Here is a 13,979-nt window from a genome sequence, read left to right on the forward strand (position 1 = left end):
AATTTAGAAATGTATTTTGAGAGAGTTTTAAGAATCAGATGTTCACAGAAAAGTTTTTACTGCCTATAAGTAGTGTTATTTTTAGAAGTTTTTCAACAAATTGGTTTTAAGTTGTTCAGTGCAACATTGTTTCTTTCTATGTTTTTTCCTTCTTTTTCCATAGTTCTTTGCTTTCAAGTTATAGAGAAGTTTTCATGTAATTAATTGAACATACTTTTTTTCTAATTTGACTAATGTCCATTAGGTTTGTTTTTATCTTTTCCCATCAAGAACTGTCTCATATTTTCTTAAGTCAAGCTGTTAGACTGGTGGGTGGGATGCTTTTACTTCTTATATTCCACAGACAGGCATCTGGCAATGGCCACCATGTGAGAGATTAATTTTCTTACAAAAATCCTGGTAAATGTAGAATTAAGAGCAAATTTAGGTACTAACATGATGGTATCTCAGAATCTCTCACAGGTTAATTACAGATTTTTTTTATTAAAGTAACTCTGGTTTCTCTTGTTGGACTTAAACTCATTTCATATTACCTCTTTTTCCTTCGTTTACCTGAAGCCGCTCTTCGCTTTTCAATTCTCAGAGGAATTCCAGAACCTTGATTTGTCCCTATTGTCAGAGATCATTAGTTGTCTTCTAGCCTCACTTTTTTATATTTGCTAAAACATCATTCTTATGTTATCTTACCCTAACTTTACCCAGTTCTCACTCTGTATGAACATCACCGTCTACTGTTATCTTACTAGTTCTCATTCTATATGGACATCACCATTATTTATGTATTGTATGTGCCTATTTTTGCTTCAAAGGCAGAGTTGAGTAGTTGCAACTGAGACCATATGGCTTGTAAGCCTAAAATATTTACTATATAGTCCTTTAAGAAAAAGTTTACCTATGGTTTACGCTATGGTTCTGTTAGAAGGACAAAATAATAGAGAAAGAATTATTATCATCCTTCACTTTTATTATTTTGTTGGAAACTATTGCATTATCTTTCTGGAGGATATAAGGGGAACCTGGAGATACCATCTCTATAATCTGCTTTTAGCTTTTATTGAACACAATTGAGAATTCAGAATTTTTCATTTTCTACCCTTAATAGCATAGGGAAGAAAATTGACAGAGGAGGATGCTTCACAATTATTAGATCAATTGGAAGATAAATTCAAAGAGACAGATAACAGTACTCTAATGATGATGGTGAAACGGATTATGGATGTGAAATGGGTCGTGTAAGTGGAGTCGTAGACAATTAGACAATGAGTCTTCAGATGACAATATCTAGATGAATTTTTCTAGAATATATACGTGAACAATATATTTCCAAGAACAAAGGGAGTAGGTGATTTAATCCAGTTGTTGTTAAATAGGAAAAACCTCATCAGGCAATGTTTTACAGTAAGGACCTAGACTAGCCTATTTTGCTAAAAGTAGGTGTTTTCATCTTTATTCATCTTTTATGATGTTCGTGTGCCAAAATTTACTTATTACAAAAAAGCTTGTAATGTTTAAGTTTATTTAAAATTTTTGAATATAGTTGTTTTCGACTATCTTTTTATTCTTACCTCTGTGAATTATTTATTAAATGACAAAATTATTTTTAGGAGTTCATTGGGTCCAGATAAAAATGATGGTGATAATTTTTTTGATATATTGAGGGCTAAATATTAATGACAAGAAAGAAAGAAGAAACAAATAAAAAGGAATGAACTTAGGCAAGTTAGATTTAGCGGTTTTAAGTCATAGTTGTTAAAAATTAATGTAATATTTCTGTATTTATGTTAAGCGTTTGTTTTTCTCTGAGAGAGAGCCTGTCTGCATCCCACGCACAATCTCAAGGATTCCAATATAAATAAATTTATTGGCTTTTATAAAAAAGCTTTCTTTTAAAACATACAAGTGGCATGTGCCCTTGAAATAAGTCTGTGCAGTGAAATTCTCTTCTGGTCAAACATAGATGCTCTTACCAACCTTCTTTAGATCAGATGTCAGGTTCCTGGAGTTACTTTGTTTTGTAGTTTTCCTTTGTGGGCCTGCCTTTTCACTTTATTTTTAATTCAAGCAGATGTTTCTCTAGATATATTTTCATGTGCTTACCTCTGGTTTGATAAGTTTTCCTCAGGAATTTTAATAAAATAACAAGGCAGCTTTTTTTCTTAGCCCCCAGATACTTGCTCCCATAAATCCTACATATATAAACAAAGTATGGCGTAGAATACAAGAAAAAGTATATATATACCCTTAAATCAAGATGAGCTAAGAGAAAAAGAAACTTAAACTTCTCTTCTTACACCTGAAATAATCAAGCCAATCTTTGGTACTGTACATATTGACACTTGCTGATGCAGGGGAGACATGTCAAGTTAATAGTTTCAGGCTTAAAGTAGGCAGTTTGCAAGCTGACAAAGATTTACTCATTTTTTACCACTCTTCCCTACACAGAATACATTATAATTCTATACAGATCTCACTGTATAATGTTGATTTTTTAAAGGAACAACAACATGGAAGAAGACAAGAAATGGGAGAAAGGTGGGAGAGATCTTATTGGTTTCTGATTTGATGCCAATAACTGCTTGCATTAAGGTCTCAAAAGAGTAAACTCATTACATCTACTCTCTAGTCTCTTTCAGCTATAAGTTTTTCCATATTCATTTTTGTTATAAAAGCATAAATGGCAGTTAAATCCAGGGACTCTGAAGTTTTAGCCTGGGCCACTTACTATTTGTATGACCCTAGGCAATTCTAGTAACAGCTCAGACTTAGTTGGTTTATCTGTAAAATGGACATTGCAATAGTGCTTTCCTTATAAGGAATTGTGAAAGCAAAATAAAATGTAAATTACTTAAAAGAATGTTGGGCATTAAGTATTCAGTAAACACAACGTACTTTTATAGTGATGTAGGAGAAATACTGATCTTTGAGCTCAAATGACTCTGGTTTTCAATCACTTATTCCTATATTCAGTAAATACTGAGGGGTTTTTTTTCTTTGTGTTTGGAAGTTAAGGTACAGTGATAAAGGAGTCCAATTCTTCTTCCAAGGAGCTACTTAGTGGAGATCGAGTGATAAACATAAACTCATATAATTAAGGGTTATGAGAAATAAAAATGTGCATAGAATTCAGTAGGCATACTCAAAATGGAGCGGTCAGTTCTGTGTGCAGAGAAGGGAAAATTTTGTGGGAATGTGACCCTTTGTTTAGGACTTAGTGGAGGAATACATATTGCTTGTCAGTAGTTACAGGTGGAGTGAGGGACATTTTAGGTGGAGAGAGGAGCATGATAGAATAGAGGTATGAAATAATATTGTATTCGTTATCTGTTGTGTTACTCATTATAGCTAGAGTGGAGGAAAACGTGTCTACAGTCTGAGGATGGGATGCAGGAGAGGCTGGAAAAAACTTTTGTGGTCATTGAAGGGTTTTTAGAATTTTTATATTGGAAAGTTTATCTACAATCAATGTGGAGGAATGGAATGTGAAATGAAATGTTATAAAACCATGGGCAGGAAGGGTAACATGAAGACTGTTGTAGTCCGGGTGAGAAATCATAGATTCATGAACTAATACAACAGCACTGAAGATGGAGGAAAGGAAAAATTGTGGTAAATACATAAGGCGTCAAATTGATAGGATTTGTTTGGGTTGCAATAAGAAAAACCTCACAGAATGACAGAACAAATGAAATGAGATATTTAAATAAAAGTGCTTTGTAAAATATAAAGCTGTGTATGATTTTCAGTTGTTATCCACATTCAAGATTATATAATCAATGACTTTAAAGACACAATTAATATTTGTCCAACAAAATATAACTGTTGTCTACTCTTAAAATTTTTAAGGCTTTAAATTGTATTTTAAAATACAATCTTTCAATCTTTGTCTAGAGACTGTCCTAATAATCCTAGTATATTTGTGGGAACATATGCCACCTCGATAACTGTTTCCACGTAATTCAAGCTTCTTTTATACTTACAACATCTGATCAGATTTACCAAGCCTTAAAATTTTACCAGAAAATACAACATGTTTACACACACACACACACACACACACACACACACACAATTGGGTTAAACTAAAGGAATTATTGAAGTAGTAGAGTTACAGACAAATTTTCATAGTGCTTTAGCTATAAGAATAAAATTTATAAGAATAAAATTGGAGGCATAATTCAAAATGGATTCACATGGTACCCATTTTTGAAGTGAGGCTCGACTTGTCTTCATTTGCATAGGTAACTAGGAAGCAGCAAGTTCATTTTTAAGTGATAATCATTCTTTTTTTCACAGCACTAGCTAAAACCTTTGGTGGCCAAAATCCTATAAACCTTGACAGACAACTGCCCTCCATGAACTCTAGGTCTTTGACTCATTTATTGTTAGAGGAATCCAGCCGTGCCTGGCATGAGTTTAAAAACATTTAGAGATCTCGTTCTCATATTCCACATTTTGGGGCCATTTATCCATTGACATTAGGTCTACCACATCTGTTCATGCATTTAAATGAAAGTTAAAGACTTTCCTTTTTGATCAAGTTTTAGTGTTTTCATAATTTATATGCACCACACTACTCTAGAAAAGTTTGTTCAGAGCAATTTTCTCTGTTTTATCTGTCAATGGTATTTTTACGCCTTTTATTCTGCAGCCTTTAAGATGTGATGTGAATAAAAACAGCTTTCTAAATAAAGATTGATTGTCTGGTAACAGTTACACAGTAAACAACAGTCTTCATATGAGACTTTTAAAATACATATTTTAAAATGATATAATGATATATATCATTGTTGGTTTAAATGATAGAATGGCACATATCTTAATTTATTGGAATGTACACAAAACTATCCTCAAATAGACATTAAAGTTAAATTGGGAATTTTTTAAGAAAAATTTTGACAAATGCTTTGTTCAAATGGCTGAAAACATCTGTGTACAATGTTTTCTTAATATGGACGTTGGAACAACCTTTTTTTTTCCCCATGGAGTTTGATTCTGTCCTACTGAGAGGAATATCTTTTGTTGGGATTGAATGAAATTCCCAATCGAGTCCACAGGTCAAAAAATCTGGTCTTAATTAAATTTCCTTCCCTTAATCTTCAACAATCTTTCTAACAACTTTTCAGTCTACTGAAAGAAAAGAGAGTGTTTGGAAGAAAAGCTTCTAGCTTTTCCTATACAAAGAAGTTTGTTGGATTTATATTCACGTTACTTCATTAAAAAATATGATGTGCATCAAAGGAGTTAGATTATTTTTATTGATCCTCAGTGAAAAGTGAACTTATGCCTGTAAAAGAATAATGTAAAATACCTTTTAAAACGTGTGGTAAAATGTAACGCTACTTGGAATAAATATAAAGAATCACAATAATAAAATAAAATAATAACAATAATAAAATAAAATAATATAAATATATTATAAATGGAATTGCATCAATCACCATCAGAAGGAATAGAATATGTCCAGAGATACTTTGGTAAAACAGTTCCCCCGGACTCAGTAAACACATGAACATGTACACATTTACTCTGACACAGCACTCTGGAATTTAACCAAACCTTCTTTTTTTTTTAAACTCAAGAGAGTTCCAAATAGGGTTTGTATTTTTCCTCTCTAATAATCTCAATTTATATATTTAAGCATATATTCTACTCTCATATGTGTGTTTTAAAGACTTAGAGTAAGAATCTGATTTCTCTTTTGTTCAAACAATTCCTAAATTAGATCCTGAGTTCCGATCACTTTACTGAGTTCCAGAGTAGCATGTCTACCTGCCTGGATGATATCCTCATTTGGTTATCTATTGGGTATCTCAAACATCTTTACATGTCTTAAACACAAATTTTGATTTTCCCCTCCATCTTTGTCATAAAAATGCTTCTCTCTGTTTTTCCTGTTCCAGCTCATTACACTGTTCAACCAGATAGCCAATCCAAAAGTCTAGGACTCAATCTTGAGTTCTCTCTGTTAATTATGTCTGTATCCATCTGTTAGCATCCTGTGCACTTGACATCAAAATGCATCCCAAATCTTACCATTTTTCACTCCTTGAATTACCACTACCTCATGACCATGCCACCATCATGTCCCACCTCAGTTGTGGCAATAGTCCCCTACCTGGTATCTCTACTTCCACACTTTCTTCTCTATAGTTCATTTGACCTAGAACAGAGTGATACACACATATATATACACACAACACACACACACATTTAAAGTTCTAATATATTTCCTTGACATTTAGTGCAAAATCTCAACTCTTTACTTAGGCCGCAGTGTCCCGTATAATATGACAATTGGCTCCCTTTCCAACCCCATCTTGACCTTTATCCACTCTGCTCCATCCACAATGTCCTTTTTGCTGTTCCTTGACAAGTTAGCTCTCATCTCAGACAATTTAAACTAGTTATTCAGTTAGTGTGAAATACATTTCTCCCACATCTTTACAGGGTTCTCTCTCTCTGAAAATTCAGGTTCTTCTCACCTATCTCATTAGAGAGGTTTTCTCCAATGAACTTACCTAAAATAGCCTCCTCTTTATTTTCTCTACTCTCACTTTATCTTGCTTAATTTATTTGTATACCCAGTTTCTATCTGCAACTATTCATTTGTTTATGTATTATCCTTTATCCCCCTCATTAGAATTTAAGTACCAGTAGGTCAGAGACTTCATCTTGGTAATTGTTATATCTTTACCTCATACTCAAAGTATAAGTGATGAATGCATGAATTAATGGATAATTCAATCTTTATCTGGAATTAATTTTTCAGCTTTCGTTTCTTACTTTTATGCTCTAACATAGGAATCAGACATGCAGGATGTGTGAAGCGTGTATAGGTGCTTTGGGATTATTGCCTTTATATTGCTCTGTGACCTTAAGTACAGCAATTCCATCAATTTGCCTTATTTTCTTCATTTTGAATAGTGTACATATAATTGCTTGAGAGATGAAAAATTGACTTTCGTTTCAAAGTTATAGTGAAAGTAGTATATCTGAAAAAGTTGAATATATATGGGGAAAGCCAATTTGTAATATCATGAGTAAGGGTGTATTAAAATGCATGTATTTCTTTCAAAGCAGACTAAAGTCCAAAAAGATTACCATTCAACTTTATAAGAAATGGAGAAAATGAGATACTAAAAATTTTTTAAGAATAAAAGACCTCATCAAATAAATTATGTGTTAAATCATGTAATCCCTTGGCTGTTTATTGAGAATGTTAACAACTCTGGAGGCTCATGTTTCTCCTCCTTGCACAAAGATTTGTTCCAATTATGATTTTATTTGAAGTATTTTATTAACCAACTCCTACTCCCAATTTTAGTGTTTTACTTCTGTTTTGAACATTGCTATCTTTGAGAATTGTTTTCCATGGAAGTAATTTGTGAAAATGGGATCCTGATCTTAGGCATCATTGCCTTAATTGTCGTGACTCACAATTTAAAGAAGTTATTTTCTCTGTGGGTTAAAAATCAATCCACGAGGAAATATACATATCCACCTTTTGAAACCTAGACTTACATGTATAAACTTTCAAGAGAAGGTACATCTAGCTCTGTATCTCCTTATCATTGCTTCCCATATCAAGTTACCAATGTTCAGCCTTAAGGTTCAAGCAAGGAACAACACAACTTGAAAAGTGCCAGTGTAGAATTTAAAGAATCTTTCATTCAATTAAAAAAAAAGAAAGAGAAAAAAACAGTGCTAGTCTCTTTGGAGAAATTATCAAGGAAGGAATTTCAGGGAGATGCTCTAATAAAGTGTTAGGTTGGGGCTTGTTATTATGGTGGTAACTTGAAATATTGAGCTAAACTTATTAACTTAAATTTATTATCTCTAAATATAGCTGGAAATGTTAACACAGACAGATGGAAATACATTTAATTTCAGAGCAGAAATGATAGCTGTAACATTATCATATAAGGGACAATTCGAAATAAATCTCTTCACAGAGTTGCAATAACTTCGTTTAAATTTGATTTAGTTATGCATAGTGTTGTGGTAAATGTTAAACGCAGAATGTAGAACAAAATTTGTACATTTTAATGTACTATGTAAATGTTTTTATTATTAGAATACATTTCATCGTTTCATTGTGTTCCTTAATAGATCTCTTCTCTCATAGCTATGTCTCGAATTTGAATTTCAATGGATCCTTCAGTTTTCTCCATAGTAGGCAATTTTACCTTGGGCTACTTAGGAAGAAAGCAAAATCAAAGCTAATGGCTTGTTGCTCATGTAATTTTGGGTTATATTTTTTCTCCCTCTCTTCTCTAATTTTCTTGACATACAGAAATACGTGAGAAGGGAGAAACCCATGGCTGCTTATTGGGAATAGCTCATTCTTCACTGGCCTGCTTATTGCTGTACCAGGCAGTCTTACATGTGTGGTAGTGCAAGTTCTCAGCCTCTGGCCATCAAGAAAGAAAATGAGAGCTCTCTGTGGGACTTCAACATGAAACAGTCCATAGAGATGCTCTGCCTTGGGTTGTCTTGTCTGAAGATTTCATCAATTCAATTGGGAATAGATTTGACAAGGTAGGTAGGAGCTAGAACCCAAAGTTAGACTTCTAGTTCAAAATGGGTGGTTGTATATTCCCTATTTGCCTAAATATGCATCTGCTATTTTGTTAGAGGATTTTTATTTATTTTTACTGATTTCATGTGGGCACAATCTCAACCCCTGATATATGCTTTATATTTTTCACCAACTTTCTTCAATGTAATCCTCATATGTGGTGGTGTAACTAAACACACTCTAAAGAACTTAATTTTTACTGGTGTGACTTGCAATTATGATATGCAAAATACTTATTAAATGAACGGGGAATTATCGGCAGAGTTAGAGAAGGCCAAAGATAGGGAAAGCAATGTAATATCCATAGAAGCAATTGTTCCCCTTATTTCCTGGAAATGTGTCTCCTTGAATGGAAATGATATATTATACATTTCAGGATGCATACAGTTAAATATATCCATGCTTATATTAGGTGTACTCTAAAATAATCCCTCCTAGTTGTTTCTTTGTTTTCCACATATATTTTCTTAAACCAAGCCAAATCATTTCTAGGATAAATGATTATGTTAAAATGTTAGATCATGTCACTCCTCTAGAGAAAGCTTTCCAGTGGCTTTCTATCTAGGAATAAAGTTAAAATTCTTTGTCCTTCAAGACCCTACAGTATCTAGGCCCCATCACTTCTCTGAAATCATCACTTCTTTCCCTCACTAGCTCTAAGTCACACTGTTCTGGCTGCAGTTCTTTAAACATACCAGACTCACTTTTGACTTATCATCTTTTCATTGGCTATTCCTTCTGCCAAGAAAACCTTCCCCAGATATCCATATTATTAACTTTTAAATCTCATTCAAGTTTTTGTTCCAATGTGTTTCCATGAGTTCTTCATTGACTGCTCCATTTAAAATTACAATCTGCTTCCCCCTACCATGGACTTGGACTCCTGATGCTGCACAACACCCCAAATTATATTACCAGGTATATTTAATTCTGCTTTTCTGAGTCATTACAATATACTTATTTCACTTATGCTGTCTCACCATAGTTCATTTATTGCTAAACCTAAGTCCTTCCATCCAACAAATAGGAGCGATCTTCACTGAATCAGCAGAGTGGGTTAACCCCTAGTGTTCTGAGTCTATATAGTACACTCAACTTTCCCTTTTTGCACTCTTCATCAATTTTTCCTTTGATTTCTGAGTAGAAGGTATATACTTTCAAATTTATGACTGCCCACAAAATCCAAAATGAGCATTATTTTATCACCCATAAGTGAATTAAACAGTAATTTTCCTTTAGCACTAGAAATAATCTTGCCAATCAAAGTATATTAGCTTCTTCCAGTTTAAAATGAAGAATTTTAGGACGAATATGATTCTCTCCTATTCCTCTTTCTTTAATCTCCAAAGGCCACCTAAATCCAGGATAGGGGTCGGGAGGTGACCTTAAGGAGGGGGCATTTGCTTTTTGGGCTATTCTCTGTTCCCACCGAGTTCAGCCATGATGTGATTTATTTTGTCTATACTATGGCCAGTCGCTGCTCTTGCTGCATATTTATTTTTGCTTAATATTTTAGAAAACTCTTAATTTTGAATGGTTTTAGACTGATAGAAAAGTTGCAATGATAGTGCAAGGAGTTTCTACATACCCCACACCCAGTTTCCCTTATTATTAACATCTTACATCAGCATGCTACATTTGTCAGAACTAATGAACCAATACTGATATATTATTATCAACTACTCTCTATGCTTTTTTTTCAGATGTCATTAGTTTTCCCCTAACATCCTTTTTCTAATACAGGATCTTATCTAGGATACCACTTTGCATTTAATCATTATGTCTCCTTAGGCTTCTCTGGGCTGTGGTAGTTTTGCAGACTCTCCTTGTTTGTGATGACCTTGACACTTTTGAGGAGCACTGGTCAGGTATTTTCTAGAATGTCCCTCAAATGGGATTTGTCTGATGGTTTCCTTATGGTTAGACAAGGCTTAGGGGTTTTGTGGAGGAAGACCAGAGCACGTCATATAAAGGGTACAAGCTATCAACATGATTTACCACTGGTTACGTTAATGTTGATCACTCATCTAAGGTGGTGTTTGCCAGGTCTCTGTACTGTGAACCACACACACACACACACACACACACACACACTTCATAATTTACTCTTTGGAAGTAAGTCAGTTATTGGGTGGGAATTATATTCCACCTCCTTGAGAGGGGAGACTCTACATAAATTATTTGTCTTTATCTTTAGATTTGTCTTTACTCCCGAATTTACTTATTTACTAAATAATTTATATCAATATTGACTCATGGATATTTATTTTATGTTTTACGTTATAATACAATACTATGATATTTCTTTTGTTGTGCACACTGTTCCATCTTTGGCTGTGGGGGCAACTTTCAGGGTCCCTTGACTTAACCCCAACATTTTGGATTTTAAGCCCTTACTTTCTGGCACTACAAGATGCTCCAGGCTCATTTCGTACATTATCTGCCACAGTTCCAGACTCAGCTCTTCTTCAGGGAGCCTTGGTTCCTTTTATTGAAGAATGGTATTAAAAATCAACATCTGGCTTCTAGGTCTGCTCATTGCTATTGAGTCATTGGTTCTAGGCCCTCCTTGTGGACATAACCAGGATATATATGTATGTATACTAACCGATGTATAAACCTGTATCTATAATTATTTCTATACACACACACACACACACACACACACACACACACATATATATGGTGGTTTAAAAATTCTTAACCTGTACCACCATGAGAAAAAAACTGTAGAGCTAGAGTAAAGTTTATGTAAGTTTTCTTTTGTCTTCAGTCTTATGATCTAGTCATTTCCAAAGTTATTAGGTCAGCACCACTTTTCTCCCACCTCCTACAGTTAGGTTATATCATACATTTTTAACACAGAGTTGTTTGTCACAAATCCATTGGGCACTGCATTCTAGACCCCCACCCTCTACTTGATCTTTTTTTTTTTCAATTTGTACACATTATGGTTCACTCTTTCTATCTACCACTAGAGAACTATACAGAATAGAATCATGGCTCTAAAAAAATCCCCTGTACTTCACTTATTTGGCAGGCAGTTAAATTACTTGTGGATTCTTACTGATTCTGTTAGTGTGGTTTTAGACTTTGTCAAGGTAGGCCTACTTGATTTTGTCCTTAATTAGAGGGTGTTACCTTTATTCCAAAAGAATGTCCTTTCTGAGCTCTCAATTGAATACCTGAAATCCTCAGCAATGTGTCTTCTCTCAGAATGGGCCATAATTGCAGTATTTTCCATCCTTGTGTGACCACTGTTTTCTCCATTCAGTCTTAGTCCAGCACTATCTACTTTCTGGAAGGCAGGTAGGGTCTTTCTGTCAGCATGCATAGCATAGCCTTCAGCCAAAAACTCAGGGGGAACCCTCACAGAAACTTCTCTGGCCCCTTTGTTCAACTTCTTCCTTTCCAGGAACCTGCCCTGAAAATTCCATCCACTTCAGCGCTATAGATTTCTGATCTCTGCTTCCATAGCTCAGCAATGCCACTACTTCACTTGGGCTCCATTTCCCTGATACAAGTAAAGGAAGTAAGTATCTGTACTTAGAGTACTGCTGTGTCCCTTCTCTTAAAAATCACAGTACTGCTTTGCCTATAGTTCAGTACATTAAAAAATCCTCATATATTTTGCCTGATTTTATAGTTATTTATAGTTGGAGATCACATAAGATACCAGTTACATTTTTGATGGTTGGAAATTTAATTGTCACATAAGTAGACTTTTATTATTATTTCAATGCTGGAAATTTTTGAATGGTTGAAAATTAAATTTGTTGTATAACTATTAACTTATCACTCTAAAACTTTTACAGCCAGTAATATTTCCTGGCATATTTATGACCCATTCTTGGAATATAACTGTACTCTTGCTAAAGTTTTGGGAATCTTTGGTTTATGGTGTAAACTTTATGCTATAATTTGTGGAAGATTTGCTTTTGATATTCTAAGCCAAACTTTAGGAATACCAAACAGTTATATTTTTCAAGTACTGATCCTGGAGATAAAAATGGTCACCTATTACTGAACAAAAGTCTAGGAAGGTGAGTATGTTTTCAAGACTGTTTTGGACCTTATGACCAAGAAATTAACACTATTTTTGTTACAGTTTTGGATGAGGGAGCATTACCTCAAAATCTAGTTTAAATTCAAAAAAGGGACACATAGCTAAAGGTATTACTGAGAAAAAAATACACGAGAGAATAAATCAAAATATTATCCACTAAACCAGTCTTTTCTCTAGGCTTAATATACCATGGGCATTTTATGCATACAACATACCTTCTGAGAGTAACATTAATTCTTTTTAGAGTCCTGGAATACACTTTTCTGTGTATTATCTGCTTTTAACAGGAAAAAATGAGCTTGGGAAAGTAAAACTAATTTAATGCCTGTCATGCAAACTTCTATCTATATCTCACTACATATATATCCGTACTTAGGAGAATTTTAGTATAAGAAGGAAGAATCCTAAGGATTCGGTTCACGTAGTAACAACGAAAAAGTACCTCAGAAAAAAACAAGCAAAAGTTCTTAAACTATTAAATCATTAGAAGGTTAAAGCTTTATTCTGTAGTAAAGATTGTGCTGGTTACACTGTAAAACAGAGCACCTTAGTGACATGGTGATGTATTTCCCCTCCTCAATTTCAGTTTGTATTGTGTGATTATTTCCAAAGACATACTAGGTTCTGACATGGCTTTTTTTCCTCTGGTAAATACATTTCAAAAAAAAGAACTTTGTGTTGACTTCCTTTTCTAATATGATTTTCTAATGTCAATTTTAAGAAATGAACCAGTATAATATAACACACCAAAAGGAGATAAAATTCCTAATGTTGACACATTGTACATCTAACCTAAATCATCATAGGTTGTGGTGTGAATGTGGTGTAACATTTTCGTGTTTTAATGATGACTTTTTTTTTAAACTAGAGGTGAAAAGGAGGCCTGACTTCCCAATATGATAATGACCGTCTCCTTTTTATAATTCAAATTACTATGATTTTGAGAAGGTAGACATACAAATGTTATCAGAATCTTATAACAAACTAGGCTTTGATTTATTGTTGCTTTTATTACAAGCCTACTTCGAGGAATAACTAACACACAATATGTTAACCAATGTGGACAGTTTTATGAGGTTCTGTAGGTCACTGCAGTTTGTTGCATTTGAAATGACATGAAATTAACCATTATGTAATTATCACATGTGACCTTACATTACTAGTGCATTTATTAATACTTTCATATGCTAACAATCAGCAATAATCAGATAACCAAGCAAATTAGTGTAATAAGATTGCTAGTGTTAGGACTATGAGGAGAAAATCAATTAAATGAAATAAGATATGCAAATGGAATATTCAGTTTAACTATGAAGTAAAAGCTGCTAGGGGCTT

This window comes from Balaenoptera physalus (genome assembly GCF_965194825.1).
Source record: "Balaenoptera physalus genome assembly, chromosome: 13".
Classification (NCBI taxonomy): Eukaryota; Metazoa; Chordata; class Mammalia; order Artiodactyla; family Balaenopteridae; genus Balaenoptera; species Balaenoptera physalus.